At 42.7% G+C, this 14,519-nt stretch overlaps 1 protein-coding gene across 7 annotated transcripts in view; it reads right to left on the reverse strand.

Moving 5' to 3' along the window:
• Positions 1 to 14,303, reverse strand: part of ccni (cyclin I) — a 39,320-nt gene extending 25,017 nt beyond the window's left edge. The window contains exons 1-2 of one of the 7 annotated variants that reach the window (XM_078214475.1): positions 14,134 to 14,303; positions 12,215 to 12,429 (exon numbers count right to left, since the gene is read on the reverse strand). The gene's annotated coding sequence lies outside the window, so the exon portion shown is untranslated. Of the gene's footprint in view, positions 1 to 1,290; positions 1,377 to 3,005; positions 3,121 to 10,197; positions 10,388 to 12,214; positions 12,430 to 14,133 lie in introns of those variants that run through there. The other 6 variants (XM_078214455.1, XM_078214495.1, XM_078214465.1 and 3 more) reach the window with 6 other exon arrangements.
• Positions 14,304 to 14,519: the final 216 nt, after the last annotated feature.

Raw genomic sequence — 14,519 nt, forward strand, 5'->3', positions numbered from 1 at the left:
ACAATACGATTGTTTTCCCCTTATACTGGTAAGTGTCCTGATGAGTGCAAGACAAAAACGTTGATGTGTGCATCTCTTGTTTCATCATTATTCAAGTACGTGTTTATTGCATTCCAAAAGCAAAACCCTGCATTTTATTTTTCTGGTTCCCATAAGTTAGAAATAATCACTTTATTGAATGTACTTCTTGCTGTTCTCATGTAGTTCATAGATTGATACTTAGCACATGACTGTAGTGCAACAGTGAATGTAGCACCCATTATATATATTATAACAATTAGTCCTTAGCACTTTTGATGCTAGGTGTACAGAGGATCAGAAGGACCTTGAGGTGCATGTTCATAGATCCCTGAAGGCAGCAGGACAGGTAGATAAGGAGGTTATGAAGGTATATGGGATATTTGTTTTTATTTGCCAAGGCATTAAATACAACAGCAGGGAGGTTATGGTGGAGCTGTATAAAACACACATTAGGCCACAGCTAGAGTTCTGTGAGCAGTTCTGGTCAGCACGCTATAGGAAGGATGTGATTGCACTGGAGAGGGTGCAGAGGAGATTCACCAGGATGTTGGCTGGGCTGGAGTGTTTCAGCTATGGAGGGAGGCTGGTTAAGCTGGGGCTGTTTTCCTTCGAGCAGAGGAGACAGAAGTGAGGCGAACCTGATTAAGGTGTGCAAAATTATGAGGGATAGGAAGGAACTTTTCCCCTTAATACAGGGGTTAATAATCGGGGGAGGGGCACAGATTTAAAGTAAGGGGCAAGTGATTTAGAGCGGATTTGACAAAAATCTTTTTTCACCCAGAGGGTGGTGGGAATCTGATCTCCCCGCCCAAAAAAGGGTGGTAGAGGCAGGAACCCTCACAACATTTAAGATGCATTTAGATAAACACTTCAAATGCCACAGCATGTAAGGCTATGGACCAAGTGCTGAAAAATGGGATTAGAATAGATAAGTTCTTAATGGCCAGTGCAGACATGATGTGGAGATGCCGGCGTTGGACTGGGGTCAACACAGCAAGAAGTCTCACAACACCAGGTTAAAGTCCAACAGGTTTATTTGGTAGCACAAGCCACAAGCTTTTGGAGCGCTGCTCCATGACAGGCCGAAGAGCCTCTTTTTGTGCTATAAAACTGGATGACTACTTCAATAATAACAACACAACACTCTGGATGCTGGAAATCCGAAATTAAAGCAGATGTAGATAGAAATACTTAACCAGTCTGGCAGCATGTGGGGAGAGAAACAAATCAGGTCAGAACAGAAGAAAGAAAAGTCACAACCTGCCAGACCTGCAGAGTATTTCCAGCATTTTCTGTTTATATTTCTGTTTTTGCAATCTGTCTTGGGGTGTGTCCGTCTATACAGGCTTCACTCTACATCCAAAGTACATTTTTAACCAGAAAAAAAAATCAAGACAATTTATAAATCACATTTCATATTGAAATACTAAATTCTGCAATGAGAATAAAATGCTTCTGAGCTCAGGTAGAAGTATTTTCCAACATTGCCCATTGTACATTAACATAGACAACAATGCAATGCCTGTTGCTGCTCATGGTTTAGAATCTGCTCTAGTTAAAATGCAGAGGAGATCCCCCCAGCACTAACGGGAGAGTGCTTTCAAATCGTGAATGGGCTGTCTTTCTTTCTCAATCACCACTGAAAGTGAGGAATCTTTGTCTAATGTGGGTACTGCACCAAAGTCACAAAATCCTTTGTTCTATTTTTTGCAATCTACCGTTGCCATAGGTGGGTATGTAATTCATTGTTCCAATCTTGATTCTTTATAATCTTAAATAAATGGCTGATTCTCAGTGTACTATAATGGACAACCATATTCCACAATTGCACCAATCCTAAAACTGTCCAATGTGATGTTGCTTGCAGCTTTTGTGTACTTCCTTAGTCAGGGACGTAATAAAGGCTCTACCAGTAGTAGTCTAAATTTACTCAATGAGGGCACAGCCTTTGCCAGTCCTCTAAGCTAGGAATCTAAACACCTGAAACCAGAAATGGAAGAAACATTCTTATGCACACAAGTAGAAACTAATCCAACAGGTATTTCAAAGGCTGAAAAATGGGCCTGATCTTTATAGATCACTATATCAAACTACTTTGCATTAATCTTGGAGTGCTAGTGCTCAGTTTCCAACGTTGGACTGCTACTGGCTGATTAAAATTCACCAAGGAAATTAAAATGTTAAACTTCAATTAGATTTGAAAACATGTTTACTAGTGATTAAATCTATCAGCTGTCAGCAGGATTATTTCCCTGCACCCTCTAACATCATGATCAAGTGATATAGATAATGGCTCTCAAAACCAACCCAACTGTTGTCAGATACAAACATCAGATGCCAAGAAATTTTCAAAATTTCTAAAGCTAAAAACAAGACTCAGTTAGACCAAACATCAGGAATTCCTGGGGAAGACCAGACTATATCACAGATGACTGGGCTGGCTCAGCCCAAAACACTTCTGGAAAAGCTTCAAAAATGGAGTCCTTCACTTTTTGTGAAGAGATACAAAGCTTGAATTGTGTTATTCAACAGTCACTTGTTCACATCATTTATTCACCCGCAAAGACATTATTCTTCTGCTATAAAACCAGAAAATGCTGGAAAAACTCCACAAATACTGAGAGGGAGTGCAATATGACTTCTTCAGATCTATCCTACTTTTCTGCGAAGTCTGCAATTTTATGTTGCCACAAATATTCAGCTAACAGCAAGACTGGATTGTAAAACAATGAACTGCTATTCAGTACAATTAGATACCCTCCACTCCATTCAATATTTTGTCTACTTTCATTCCAAACTATACCAGAGATTGGATCATGGTTACTATTAGCTCAGAAACAAATTTAGAAGTTTAATTTGCACCACACCAAATCAAAATAAAATTTATCAGAAAGCTGAATGCTGTAAATTTGAAATAACAGCAAATGCAAAAAGCCAGCCTGTGATAGAATTAGACCATACTCAAAACATTATCAATTTCTCACCAAAAATCTCAGATGCTGACTACACACTTCCAATTTTTTTCCAACATGTAGTGTTTGGGGAGCTGTATTTTTCATTGCCATTTGAAAGATTTCTATCATGTAAGCCAAGATCACTAAAGAAAAATAACACTCTTTACATGAAAGCAAAATTACATATATAGAAGCGTATTCAAAAGCACAGTGTAATTTGAGAGAAAGTAAAAGTTCTATTTATTATATTTCATGGTAAATGTATTTACTTAATTTATAACATTGATCTTCCATAAATCCCTTCTCAAAGGACATATTTTTGATAGATCTTTGGACACCATGAAACAGTTTCACAATGTATTTCCTGTTGTATCAATTTATACTCAATCTATACTCAATTGCAAATCCTCACAATTTACTCATTGGCAAAATGCAAGTCATTTGAGTATTGTAAGCCAAATAAATTTGCAATGGAACTTTCTTAATGTACACAAATTCCAACAAATAATTTAGAATCCAATTTTATAGAATTTCATATTGGCATATGTTATATACGTTACTTTTAGTTTCCTGACGATTTACAAAGAACTCAATCACTATCAAATTTGTCTCTCCACCCCCAGGCAATACAGACCCGAAGTATAGTAAATTGCCCTTCTCTGTACACAAAAAACAGGGCAAATCCAACCCCACTAATTACTGTCCCATCAGTCCACTCTTGATCATCAACAAAATGATGGAAGGGGTTATCAACAGTGCTATTAAACAGCACTTACTTAGCAAAAACCTGCTCACGGACACTCAGCTTGGGTTCTGCCAGGGTCACTCAGCTCTTGGCCACATAACAGACTTGGGTCTTTTTAAAAATTCATTCATGGGACATGGGCATCGCTGGCTGGCCATCATTTATTGCCCATCCCTAGTTGCGCTTGGAGGGTAGTTGAGTGTCAACCACATTGCTGTGGCTCTAGAGTCACATGCAAGCCAGACCAAGTAAGGATGGCAGATTTCCTTCCCTAAAGGACATCAGTGAACCAGATGGGCTTTTCCGACAACGGTTTCATGGTCATCAGTAGATTCTGAATTCCAGATTTTTTTATTGAATTCAAATTCCACATCTGCCATAGCGAGATTCGAACCCAGGTTCCTAGAACATTAGCTGTGTTTCTGGATGAATAATCTAGTGATAATACCACTAGGCCATCACCTCCCCTCGAAAAAGAGCGGAATGCTAGAGGTGAGGCGTGAGAGACAGCCCTTGGTATTAAGGCAGCATTTGACCGAATGGCATCAATGAGCCCTAGCAAAACAGGAGTTAATGAGAATCAAGGGAAAACTCTCTACTGGTTGCAGTCATACATGGCACAGAGGAAGATGGTTTTAGTGGTCAACCATCTCAGCTCCAGGACACACTGCAGCAGTTCCTCAGGGTAGTGTCCAAGGCCCATCCACCTTCACTACTTCATCAATGACCTCTCTTCCATCATAAGGTCAGAAGTGGGATGTTCGCAGATGACTATGATGTTCAGCACCATTCGCGACTCCTCAAGACACTGAAGCAGTTCAGGTCCAAATGGACAATATCCAGACTCGGCTGACAAATGGCAAGTAACATTTGTGCCCACAAGTGCCGGGTAATGATTATCTCCAACAAGAGAGACTTACAAGGATGCTGCCTGGATTGAGTGGCATGCCTTATGAGGATAGGCTGAGGGAGCTCGGTCTTTTCTCCTTGGAGAGACGTAGGATGAGAGGAGACCTAATAGAGGTATATAAGATGTTGAGAGGCATAGATCGGGTGGACTCTGAGGCTTTTTCCCAGGGTGGAAATGGCTGCTACGAGAGGACACAGGTTTAAGGTGCTGGGGGGTAGGTACAGGGGAAATGTTAGGGGGAAGTTTTTCACACAGAGGGTGGTGGGCGAGTGGAATCGGCTGCCGTCAGTGGTGGTGGAGGCAAACTCAATAGGGTCTTTTAAGAGACTCCTGGATGAGTACATGGGACTTAATAGGATGGAGGGTTATATGTAGGCCTAAAAGGTAGGGATATATTCGGCACAACTTGTGGGGCCGAAGGGCCTGTTTTGTGCTGTAGTTTTTCTATGTTTCTAAGAGAGGATCTAACCATTACCCTTGACAATCAATGGTATTACCATTGACCAGAAACAGAACTGGACTAGCCATACAAATACTGTGGCTTACAGAGTAGGTCAAAAGCTCGGAATCTTGCAGCAGATAACTCAACTCCTGAGCCCCCAAGGCCAAATCAGGAGTATAATGGAATACTCTCCACTTGCCTGGACAAATGCAGCTTCAACAACACTCAAGAAGCTCAACACCATCCAGGGCAAAGCAGCCCACTTGATTGCTACCCCTTCCACAAACATTCGAACACTCCACTGACGAACAGTGGCAGCCACGTGTGCCATTTACAAGAGGCACTACAGAAATTCACACGGTTCCTTAGGCAGCTCCTTCCAAACCCACAAATCACTACCATCTAGAGGGACAAGGAAGAAACTCAGTACATCTGACAACATCTGTGGAGAGACACAAACAACATTGAGTCTGGATGACACCTTGTCAGAGCACAACAAAACTTTAGCATGCAGGTATAGCAATTAATTAGGAATGTTGGCCTTCCCACAGCTTAACAGGACATTGATGAGATGGCACCAAGAGTTCTGATCTCCCTCTCAAGAGAGATATACTTGCATGGAACGCAGCTCAGAAGATTCACTCAGCTGATTCCTGGATTTTATTCATCACAACTGTCATTGATTGGGGTTATTAATTTCCAAAGGTTTCAAATGTTAGAAACTGGCAAACAAACTGGTCATTCTCTGATAAGACAAGGGGTGTCTCAAAGAGTCATGTAGAATTACATGGAATTTAGAGTACAGAAACAAGCCAATTGGTCTGGTTCTGTTTATCCCATGATGTGGAGATGCCGGCGTTGGACTGGGGTAAACACAGTAAGAAGTTTAACAACACCAGGTTAAAGTCCAACAGGTTTATTTGGTAGCAAAAGCCACACAAGCTTTCGAGGCTCTGAGCCCCTTCTTCAGGTGAGTGGGAATTCTGTTCACAAACAGAACTTATAAGACACAGACTCAATTTACATGAATTGTTGGACTATAACCTTGTTCATGTAAATTGAGTCTGTGTCTTATAAGTTCTGTTTGTGAACAGAATTCCCACTCACCTGAAGAAGGGGCTCAGAGCCTCGAAAGCTTGTGTGGCTTTTGCTACCAAATAAACCTGTTGGACTTTAACCTGGTGTTGTTAAACTTCTTACTCTGTTTATCCCCACAGGTTTGCTCTCATTCTATTTCACACCCTATCAATCAGCCCTTTTGTTCCTTTTTCCCTCCTGTATTGATCTATCTTCCACTAAAATACATAGAAGAAATCATAGAAACCCTACAGTACAGAAAGAGGCCATTCGGCCCATCGAGTCTGCACCGACCACAATCCCACCCAGGCCTATCCTATTTGCCACTCCATGTAGAAGTGGGTTCCACATTCTCATCAAGTAGTTTCTCCTTAATTCTTTATTGGGTTTACGAGTGATTACCTACAGAAGTTTTGTGGTAAAGTGGGTAGCATCCCTGCCTCTGAGCCAGAAGCTCTCAGTCCAGTACTTGATGGCCAAGGAAAACATGTTCGTAACACAGCTAAATAGGTTGAGTATCAATCTGCAGATCCTTCCATATGCCAATGACAGGTTGGAAGAATGGGAGAGATTCCTGGTCAGCCATGTGATGGAAGGAAAATTGTAGCCTCTACTACTCATAGCCTCAGACTATAACATACATGTAAAAGTGCATGTTCCCACAGCAACTCAAGACTTCTTGGGGACCAGATGGTGGTGAGGATGAGATTGATGCCAAGCGCATGAGTTTGACTTTGTCAGCATTTCAAGACTATTCCATGCTGAATTTACAATTGCCTGTGTGCTTGATCCTATGCCAAATGGATCAGTAATCAGAGCACTTTGTAGTGTTATATTGCCTCCTGAGTCACCCCATTGGTTATCACTTTCTTTGTGGCAAACTGCTGTACAATAACCATTGATGCAACACACTGTGTACGTCAAGGAAATATATTTTACTCCTTTCCAACTTCTCATAGTACACATGGTCATCATGACAATTTAAGTATTTCAAAGTGGAGGTCTTCCAATAACCTTAGGCTCAAATGACAAACTATTTCTTTCACTTTGAACTCTCCTGGGACATTTTCAATGCAACTTCTGTGGAGACCTTGTAACGCAGTGGTAGTGTCCCTACCACTGGACCAGAAGCTCCGGGTTTGAGTTTAATGGCAGGACTTGTTGGCCATGGAAGGAGCGTTCAACGCAGTTCAATGGGCTGATAATCAGCTCAGGAATTCTTCCCCCATCATTCCGCAAAGGGTGAAAAAAAAAGTGTGGGTGCAAAGATACGCTAAAAAAAGTGCAGCTTCCACCACTGGAGGTGCTGCATCATCCTTACTTGGACAATCAATCTGGAGTGATGATTCATTTATGTTGTGCAGTCACAAGCATCTCTAAATGTATAATGGTGCTTAATATAGTAGTAGACAGGATGAGAGGTCACACAACACCAAGTTATAGTCCAACAGGTTTATTTGAAATCGCAAGCTTTCGGAGTGCTGCTCCTTCAACAGGTGAAGTGGAGCGAGGTGCGCAGGCACAGAATATATAGGCGGAGGCCGATATATATGGGCTGCCTATATATTCTGTGCCTGTGCATCTCGCTCCACTTCACCTGATGAAGGAGCTGCTGTTGGACTATAACCTTGTGTCATGTGACCTCTCATCTTGTCCACCCCAGTCTAACATCGACATCTCCACGATACAATAGTAGTGGTTGCATCAATAGTTCGTGATGCAGTCTGTGGTGCAATAAATGCCCCGAGTCATAGATGGTCCAAGTTGTTTTGAAGAAGAAAAATAAGCTAGATGAATGCAATCAATGGTGATAGCATGTTCTCTAATTCTTGGATGCAATGACAGAAGAAAGGACATTTACCAAACTCAATGCTTCAAGTATCCCCCAAGGTTTCCAGACTAGTTTCACAACAACTTTTCTGCTAATAAAACCACTTAAAATTTGCATTATAAGTCTGGATTTGTACTTATATCAAGGGACTTTCCCATGAAAAGTGTGGGAAGGCAGCACGGTGGCGCAGTGGTTAGTGAGCACTGCTGCCTCACAGTACCAGAGACCCCAGTTCGATTCGGAGGGTACGTTGGTAGAAGAGGTACCAATCAAGTGGGCTGCTTTGCCCTGTATGGTGTTAAGCTTCTTGAGTGTTGTTGGAGCTGCACTCATCCAGGTAGAAGGGAAGTGAAGAGTGCTATATATGTGGCCTGTTATTGAGACTAATATACAAGGTCATTGGAACAGTATATTAACACGTCTTAATCCTAGCAGTCAGCATAAGACTCCCTAGGCAAGATTGATTCCTGGGTCATCCAACCCATTCTCTTAAAGGGGCACACCCCCACATACATAACACTCCTCTCCCCTCTTACTTCAACCCCCCCCCCCCATCATATAACATATATACATTAAGACAATTATATAAATACATAATTCAACTATAAACAAAACCATCAGCTGTAAATGGTAATATCAACGTCCATTAACGGTTCCTGGACAACCTGGCTCCTCTCGTGTTCTTCCCCACATTTCCAGAAGCTTCCACTCTAACCTGGTTACTGTGGTCAGCAATTTCTGCTGACCTTTCCTCTCTGGTCAGAACTCCCTCAGTTTTAGGTGCAGTAGACTCATCTTGCATTCAGTTTCAGGGAGGACTTCCCTGCTTTGATGTGGAGCAACCACCAGTAAGATCAGTGAGTCTTCTCTAGACTCGTTCGTCCTGAGTCTGAACAGTGCATGACACTGGCCCTGCCTGGGCCACCGCTGTTGCAGGAATCAATTTTTCCCCTGCCACGTAGTACCTCACCAACATGGTTTCCCCTTTCCTGCACTTCCTTATCTTCAGGCTATCTGCCCTTCTTAGTTCCTTCTCACGTCTCCTCTGGCAGCATCAGGTCAAAAGTGGTCCTCAATCTATGGCCAAATATCAATGATGCTGGGGAAACATGGGTCATTGCATCAGGTGCTATGATTCACTCGCCTTCTAAGGGACCTCTCCCCTTGGAAAACCTTCAGTGCCTGGTTTAAGGTCTGGACTCCGCCTAGCCATTTGTCGCATGGTGATATGGAGCTGACTTCACCTGCCAAACTCCTTGATGGCCGAGTTCACAAATTCCTTTGCCACAAACTGTGACCCGTTTCCGCTCCCTATTTAATCAGGGCTTCCAAAATCAGCAAACAACTCCCGAGTCACTCTATAGTGACTCTGCGGACACCATTGCTACTTCTGGCCATTTCGAGTGGGCATCGACCATCACCAAAAGCATTTTGCCTTCCATCAGACCTGCAAGTCTACATGGGACCTCTGTCAGGGAGCCTCAGGCCGTTCCCATGGGTGGAGGGACGACAACAGTGGTGCTTTCCGCACTACCACACTAGATTCACAAGCACCTACCTTCTCCTCGATCTGAGAGTCAATGCCTGGCCACCAAAAATAGCTCCTGGCAATTTATTTCAACCGCACCATACCTGGGTGCCCTTGATCTAACACCTTCCTACGTAACGTGGGAGGAATGACTACTCCCATACCCCACAAAAGACAACTGTCCATTATGGACAACTCCCACCACCTTGACAGGTAGGGACTCAAATCGGGCAGGTTCCTATGAATAGGCCTCCCTTGTAAGACTAAATCCATTACTTAAGGCTGGGTTGTTTCAAACCTGGGTCGTTGATACAAGTACTTCATCGTCTCGGTGAAAATACATAATTTTCAAATGCCAACCAGGAATACCTGATCCTCCAGGGACAGGCAGCCTTGAAAGTGCATAAGCGTTAACATGCTGTTCAGCTCTCCATATCTTTGTTGAAAGGCCCCATTGCCCTGAACTGGCCCGCTATTTCCTGGTTCCTTTGGCGGGAGTTTTCCCCACCTTCACTGTCTGTAGCCACTTTTCGGACGTTTTTGCCGTGCTCCTTCACTGACTGTGCTCCCCTACTCTTCCCTTCGGTTGCTGTCCGAGTCCCCTCGCGACTGTTTTCCCTCCAATAGTCTCGGTGCTCCTATTGGCAAGATCCCCTTACGACCACTGCCTTCAGTCTACCTGGCAGTACCTCTGCAGCGCTGAATGTGGTCTGAGTCCCTTTGCAGCCACTCCTCCTCGATGCCTAGGCCTGTTCCCTTGGTTCTACCCTCAAACCCTGGCAATTCCCACTGTTTTTGGAATCCAGGGTGACGATGTCAATCTTTCTCTCTCTTGAAAATTGGCAGTGAATTGCAGTCCATGGGCTATGACTCCATCCTGTCAACAGATGTTAAATATGTGGTTTGTTATTGAGACTAATAATAAACCACAAGGTCAGTGGTGGTAAACTAACGAACAGTTTATCATGTTTTAATCCGAGCAAAGTCAGCATAAGACACCCCAGCCAAGTGCCATCCAGAGTCCCAGGTCACCTGACCCATTCTTCCCTTCCATCACATTCCCGACTTGTGCCTTGTAGACAGGCAGACAGGCTCTGGGGAGTCAGGAGGTGGGATACACACCGCAGGATTCCTAGCCTTTTTACGATACAAATTAGGAGCAAGTGTAGGCCACTTGGCCCCTGAGCAATCTGCCATTCAATAAGATCATGGCTGATCTGATCATAACCTCAACCTCACATTCCTGTCCACACCCAATAACCTTTCACCCCATTGTTAATCAAGAATCTATCTAGTTCTGCCTTATAAATATTCAAAGATTTTGCTTCCACTGCCTTTTGAGGAAGAGTGCCAGAGTCTCACGACATTCAGAAAAAAATTCTCATCACCGTCTTAAATGCACGATCCCTTATTTTTAAAAGTGAGCCCCAGTTCTAGATTCTCCAACAAGGAGACATCTACTGCACATCCACCGTGTCAATTTCCCACATGAAGGTTTTGATCAAGTCGCCTCTTGCTCTTCTAAACTCTAGTGGATACAAACCTAACTTCTCCAACCTTTCCTCATAATACAACCCGCCCATTCCTGGTTTTAGTCCAGTACATCCTTTCTGAACTGCTTCTAACACAGTTACATCTTTCCCTCGATAAGGAGACCAGTACTGTACACAATATTCCAGATGTGGTCTCACCAATGCCCTGTATAACTGAAATATAACCTCCCTACTTTTGTCATCAATTCCACTCACATTAACATCCTATTGCCTTTCCTAATTACTTACTGTACCTATATATTAGCCCTTGTGATTCATGCACCAGGATACCCAGATCCCACTGTGTACCTCAGAACTCTGAAATCTCTCACCATTTAAATAATGAGCTTTTGTATTCTTCCCGCCAAAATTGACATTTGCCCATATTATACTCCATTTGCCACATTTTTGACCACTCACTTAACCTATGTACCTTTGTAATTTCCTTATAGCCTCTTCATAATTTATCTTCCTACCAATCTTAGCATTGTCAGCAATTTTAGCAATAATACCTTCAATTCCTTCATCCACTTCATCCAAGTCATTTATATAAATTGTAAAAAGTTGAGGCCCCAGCACTGAACTCTGTGGCACACGCCTTGTCACATCATACCAACCACGGGCAGCCCCAATGGTTAGCATGGAGGCCTCACAGCGCCAGGGACCTGGGTTCAATTCCAGCCTCAGGTCACTGTGTGTGGAGTTTGCACATTCTCGTGTCTGCTTGGGTTTCCTCTGGGTGCTCCGGTTTCCTCCCAGTCCAAAGATATGTGGGTCAGGTTGATTGGCCATACTAAATTGACCCTTAGTATCAAGGGGATTAGCAAGATAAATATGTGTGGTAACAGGGATAGGGCCTGAATGGGATTGCTGTCAGTGCAGGCTCAATGGGCTGAATGGCCTCCTCTGTACTTTCGGGATTCTATTCTATAAGCCTGTTAGCTGGTCAATTTTCAATTCGTGCCGATATGTTGCCCCTACTCCAGGAGCTTTTATTTTCCGCTATAACCTTTGATGTGGTACCTTATCCACTGCCTTCTGGAAATTTAAGTACAAAATGTGGAATTTGGTGGGACAGTGAGAAAAGAAATGATCCACAACAAAGTGAAAACACAAATGAGCATCCACAACAATCTCCTTGCATGGTGAATTATAGTCAACTAAAATTACCCACCTCCCCTACTCATTGCTGGGACAGTCCCAAATTCTGACAGCTGTGCTCCCAGGTAAACAAGGCAGCACAACTGCCGCAAGTAGTTCCCAAAACTCAACTAAAGTAGTTGACTTGCCCAGCACTTCCATCTTTGCCAGGATCTCTCAGCAGTATAAAGAGTCAGAAAACCCCAGCTTTTATGGGTGATGGCTTCTAGCCTGTTGCAAGAAGTGGTTCTACAACGGAAACATAAGAGCCAATATGATTTCTTACATCTGTATGACTTGACAACTTTTTTCCATTTTAAATGCCTACGTTTCTATTATACATGTAACCAATGTATTCTTTTTACATAATTACACCCTTCTCTTAATGGCATCAGGGTATAGTGTTAAATGTTTACCTAGACAGGAAGCACAAAAATAGGAATTTACAGTGGAAATGCAAAATTAAGCATTAGAATTGACAACTTTGAATTGGGGACTGGATTATTATATGTGGACTCTCTCCCCCAATTCTATTTCACCAGATTTAGCTTTGTGTGCACATTATCAAAGGAGAAATTTGACGTACAGGCATGTTTTGGTGTAGACAGGGAATGTTATCGGGCTGGGTGATGATTAAATGCATCTTAGTCAAGCCTAAAATGTAGATGTAGATGTCAATCAATATCCCCAAACAGACTTAGGTTTACCTTCCCCCAGCTCGAGATAACCAAGATTAATTTCACAGCAGCAATTTCTGTTTATCAAATAACTCAGCAAGGGAATCAAACCTTGGAATATCTAGTCTCCCTACCACCATTATGCCACACCAGCTAATATTTACTAAGCAATTGAGGAAACTATCTCCGCTCCTTCATTCAGCCTTAGATCATAGAATCCTACAGTGCAGAAAGAGGCCATTTGGCCCATCGAGTCTGCACCAACCACAATCCCACCCAGGCCCTATCCACATATCCCTACATATTTACCCACTAATCCCTCTAACCTATGCATCCCGGGACACTAAGGAGCAATTGAGAATGGCCAATCAACCTAGCCCGCACATCTTTGGACTGTGGGAGGAAACCGGAGCACCCGGAGGAAATCCACGCAGACACAAGGAGAATGTGCAAACTCCACACAGACAGCGACCTGAGCCGGGATTCAAACCCAGGTCCCTGGAGCTGTGAAGCAGCAGTGCTAACCACTGTGCTACCGTACCGCCCATACCTTCTGCAGGTAGTTTGCTTTTAAACTGGTCAAACCTATTGCACCAAGTTTCCACAGTCCAGTTTAACATCAGATTAATAATACTTTTCCCTGATTTAAATGGTGGCTCTCTAAAAAGAAGAAAACTATGCAAAAATTAATTAACATATTCACATTTTTGTTGCAAAATAAGGTTTTCAACTTTACTTAGGACATGGAGGGAGTTACAACCTCCAAAAACAAGCTATCATAATAGATGAGGTTTAATGCGAGTTAACAAAGTACAGCTAGTAGCAATGCCATCATGTTTGCATATCTTGGATAACGTTTGTTAATATCACGGATTGCCAGATTTTAAAGATGGTTTGGCATCAATCGAAAAGTTAGAAATCCCCTTAACAAATCTGTATGCCAAATTCTTTTTACACTTTAGGTGGTTCAATGCTATTTTAAAAACAGCTCCGCGGGACAGCTAACAATGAAGAGTTGTCAGCACTCAACAGAAACAGCTATGACAAACTCATTAATTATGTCTGCTAAACATAATGCGCAAATATCGAATAGTGTTTTACACAAGACGTGGTTTGATCAGACACCAGGGTTAAACAACATGACTTTAGTGCTGCTCCAGCAACCATTGTGCTGCAAGGTTTTTAATTTCTTAACAAGAATACTAACAATGCAAAATATAACCATTGGCTCCAGCAACTACTGCTGTAAGCACCCATGTGGATGTCAGCTACTCACAGCCATTAGGGGAGCTTTCTACCCGACAGGTCTGTAATTGTCTCGTCAGTTGTACTGTGAAGCCTGCCTCATCTGAACTGAGATTTCTGGCAAACTAGCTTTCCGATGGATGGTGGAGGTCTCTACATGGCAGCAAGTTACAAACCACATTGCTGCTCTGTGCTCAGCCTGCTCAATACAGAAGAAATAGTAGCCAATGACACCAGAAGAAAATTAGAAAAACATATCTGAAAAGTTAATCCAGTGATAAGGAGGTTCTGTTACAACAAGAAGTTTTGACAATTACTGATATGGCACCTGAGAGCATTATAGATTACGTTACAGAACAATATATTTTGCTGCAATTGTATAGGTTGTTGGTGAAGCCACATCTGGAGTATTGTGTG

This window comes from Mustelus asterias, chromosome 1, assembly GCF_964213995.1.
Source record: "Mustelus asterias chromosome 1, sMusAst1.hap1.1, whole genome shotgun sequence".
NCBI classification, from domain to species: Eukaryota; Metazoa; Chordata; class Chondrichthyes; order Carcharhiniformes; family Triakidae; genus Mustelus; species Mustelus asterias.